The following is a 4347-nucleotide window of genomic DNA, read 5'->3' as shown; positions in this document are numbered from 1 at the left end:
GGGGCGGGCGGGGGCGGGGGGAAGCGGCCGCGGGGAGGGGAAAGGCGGCCGGCCCAGCCAATCGCCGCCGGGGCTCCCGGCCCGGCTGCCCCCAAAGGGGCGGGCTTCGCCGAGGGGGGGGGCGGCCTCGAAGACTTCCTCCCGCCGCTGCAGAGGGGAGGCGCCTGGGCGGCAGGAGCGAAGCAGCAGCAGTAGCGGCACCCGAGCAGCCCAGACCGAGGAGGCGTCGGGCCGACGGGCGGGGGGCAGCGCGCCGCACGCACGTCCTCCTACCAGGGGCGAGCTGAGGACGCGCGGGCGAGGCCAGCTGGCTGACAAGCGGCCGGGCAGGCAGGCAGGGCGGGCTCCTCTTAGCGCCGTCGGCGCTGGACTGTCCCAGAGCGCCCGCCTGCCCTCCTCCCCCCCCCGCGAGCAGCACCAGGGTTGTGCCAAGGAAAAAGGGGGTGCGCTCTCTACTCCCGCCCCGTCCCGCGCATTTGCCCCCGGGCCAGATGCAGGAAAGGCTTTTGCACGCCCCTCCTGTCGTCTCCCCCCGTCGGGCGGTAGTCCAGGAAGCCGAGACGGGCCCGTGAGAGACGGGCAAGCGGCGGCCACCCACCCCTCAGCTGCTCCGAAAAGGCGCGCCCTCGTTCGCTGGCCTTGGAACTTGGCCATGGTAGGCGCCTCACTTGGACCAGGTTGCCTCAGTCATTGGGGCAGCCGGCCTTAGAAGGAAGGGCCCGCCTAAAAATGACAGGGGGGCGGCGCGGAAGAGGGGGGGGGCGGGGGCGAGCGAGAAACACCCAAACTTCCTCATAATAGGGAATTTCATCACAATGAATCGCACTTGTTCTAGTCTCAAATTCCCCAACGGAAGGGCTGATGTGTCAGACCTCAGGGTGGCAACCACAGCCTTAGCTCCGTCGTTAACCCTCGGAAGAGCCCTGAGGAAACACTGCTGTCACGGGGCTGAAGTAAAGGAGCAGGTCGCCCCGACGATCCGGCCCATAGGGAGCCCAGCTATTTAACCAGCTCATAAATGATCCGGAACGAGTCAGGAGGCCGGAAGCAGCGAGGCACCCCATTTTCCACCCACATCCCCAACAGACTGCTGAGCTCTGAAAGGATTTCTCCAACCTAAACAAATGGCCGGTGGAATGTGAAGTTATCTTGAGACACACAGGAATTTCTGGTTTCTTGTTGCAATTATTGATCCAGGGTACACTGATGGGGCCCTTGGGAATAGTGAGGCAACAGCTCTGGACAAAGGGAAATCTGGTGCTATGAGGAGAACGATAGAAAAACAGATCTCCGTAACACCCTGACAGAGGTTGATGGTGAAACCTCACTTGGAATATGATCTCCAGTGCTAACTGTCCTATCTCAAAATGTATGTCCATGATCTATCTACAGAAGGACTATCATGATAATACAGTAGATGACAAGATGTGAGCAGGTGTTGGTAGCAGTTCAGAAAAAGGCAAGGGAGACATGGAAATTCTTACAAGTTTTGTGTGGCAAAAACAAACACTTTTCGTCTCACAAGAGTCATCCGTAGAAAGATTAGCAGGGCAGATAAGATTCAGGACAGAATGACAAGCACTTCTTCACAAGTAGATAAATGTGGAAATTTGCTGCCACAAGATGTCTTGAGATAACTTTAAAAGGATATGAGTTAATAGAGGATGGATCTATTTTTAAAAATGTTTATATCCCACTTTCTAGCCCTAGAAGAGAATGTCAGAGCAGCATAGATATTAAAAGATTGTATTCAAAACACCTCAAAACTGTAACATGGTGAGTAATCAAACAAACAAAAGAACACAACCCAGCATCAGGAAGAAGCAAAATCAGCCTATATTAAAATCCAGACTGAATGCAAAAAAGCAAGTTTGTAGCAGCTGGTCTGAAACTTAAAAGGAATGAGGCATGCCACAAGCTATATCAGGAGATCCTGTTCAGGGTTTCAGCCAGCTGCGCATCCCCTTTCCTGCTGTAAAAAGTCTCATACAATTCACAATCACACACTTTGCCCAGACATTCAGCATACACAACTAAGATTTCTTGTGGCACCTTAACGATTAAGAAATGTTAATGGGCATACGTTTCTGCAGACTGCAGTGCACTTCCACAGACGCATTCATCAGAAATGGGCTATGGTCCATGAAAACCTATGCCAAACACAGCTTCTTAGCCTTTAAAGTGTTGTTTTTACTGTAAAAGATTAACATGGCCACCCTACTGCCCCAGAAACTTCAAATCTATGGCTCTTGCAGAAAAGTACAGCCTGTCCTCATTGCACGGTCTCCCCCCCCCCAGGTCCTGCTTTGGGCAATTGAAGAAAAATATATGCCCCAGAGTTTACTCATGCATGCAGTATCTTGTTTTTCTAGAGTCCCCATTTTGGCTCTCATATACTGTACATTGGATATGAAAAGGAATATTGTAATGGGTGTGTGGTCAGACTCAGAGGCAGCATGTCCCAGGAATACAGATTGCAAGGGACCGAAAATGGGAGACCACCTTTGTTTTCAGATCTTAACTGGGGGATTCCCCAAAGCATCCTTTTGGTAACCAAACCCTTTGGGGCGAAGGGATTGCTTGACCTGTTGGGCCTCCTCTTAGGATTTAAGTAATAATGTAGATATCTGTTTAAGTATTAATGTAGATATCTAGGCATATGTATATAGAGGAGCCCAGGTATTAACCATTTCAGATCTCCACACACACAGGAGACTCAACAGTAGTAACTTACTTAACCACATCTAAATCATGAGTTTCAATCTGTGCAAGGACATCAAAATATTCACCTCCAATCCGGAGAGGGGAAAGGAAAGGAAAAAGGAAGGAGCCACCAGACTGTAAAAACCTAAACATCTCACGATGGGCCACATCCACTAAAGACCTGGCACTCCATCTACAAAGCAGATTTTAAAGGTTTTGAAGGCTGGGGAGGGGCTGAAAGGAGGAGACAGGTTTGTCCTCATTGTGCTTTGCCCCTGTGGAAGCTGCTTTCACAAGTATAATGACAACATCGGATACTGAGTCCTAGTTTTCAAATAAAATTTATTTAATGCTTATGGCTTATTATAAACAACATTGTTTCTAATGCCCCTCCTTTTTAAAGAAAACTCGTTAGTCTGTTCAACATCAAATAAATAAATGGGTATGTTAAAAACAACAAAATAAGCATAAAGCAAGACTATAAGCCAGGATCTTGCTTGTCAGGGAAACCAAGAGAGAGGGGATTTCACCACCACCCCACCAGCCACTCAAAAAATTAGCTCTGAGAGGTTAGGAGACCCCCTGGAGCAGTTTTGTAGGCACTACTGAGAGGAGTCCCAGTGTGGTGTAGTGGTTAAACTGATGGACAGGGACTCAGAAGGACTGGGTTTAAACAGCTCCTCTGCCATGGGAAGCTCACTGTAGGAGTGGAATTGGTAAAGGTAAAGGTTCCCCTTGATATTTAGTCCAGTCATGTCTGACTCTAGGGGGCAGGGCTCATCCCCGTTTCCAGGCCATAGAGCCAGTGTTTGTCCAAAGACAGTTTCTGTGGTCACGTGGCCAGCGCGACTAGACATGGAATGCTGTTACCTTCCCACTGTGGTGATGCCTATTTATCTACTTGCATTTTATATGCTTTCAAACTGCTAGGTTGGCAGGAGCTGGGACAAGCAACAGGGGCTCACTCCGTCGCGTGGATTCCATCTTATGACTGCTGGTCTTCTGACCTTGCAGCACAGAGGCTTCTGCAGTTTAATTGGCAGCGCCACCACATCCCAGAATTGGTAAACCACTCCTTAAATATCTCACTTACCTTGAAGGCCCTGTTAGTGTCACTAGAAGTTGTTTCCAACCTGACAACACAGAACACACACACACACACAGTGGACAGTATTGTCATGCTAGCATCTGCGTGTAGTGTTGGATGTACCTAATTTGTTTCCATGCCAAACCTCACAACTCATCATTTTGACAAAACACACGGCTGTAGTTCTGTGTGAAAAAAGAAAATGAAGATTCCATACATACCAAGGCCATCCAGATTCTGTGCTATGTGCAATATCTTTGAACCTGTATTGTTTGTCCATCTGTGGGTCCTGATGGCAATTTTAATTGTATTTTAATTGAATTTTAATTGTTGTAAGCCGTCCAGAGACTTTTGGGTAGAGGGGGCAGCATATAAGCTACATAAATAAATAAATAAATAAATAAATAAATAAATAAATAAATCAATCAATCAATCAATCAGATTTGGACAAGGCCAAGCACAGTTCCAGGCATGTCGGATAGATGTAAAGCTGACATTCTCAGGACCCTGAATTCTGTGGCAAAATGCCCTAATGCCCTGCTCTATAGCTGTTCTGT

Source organism: Pogona vitticeps, chromosome 2, assembly GCF_051106095.1.
Source record: "Pogona vitticeps strain Pit_001003342236 chromosome 2, PviZW2.1, whole genome shotgun sequence".
NCBI lineage: Eukaryota > Metazoa > Chordata > Lepidosauria > Squamata > Agamidae > Pogona > Pogona vitticeps.
This window is presented reverse-complemented; position numbering follows the sequence as displayed.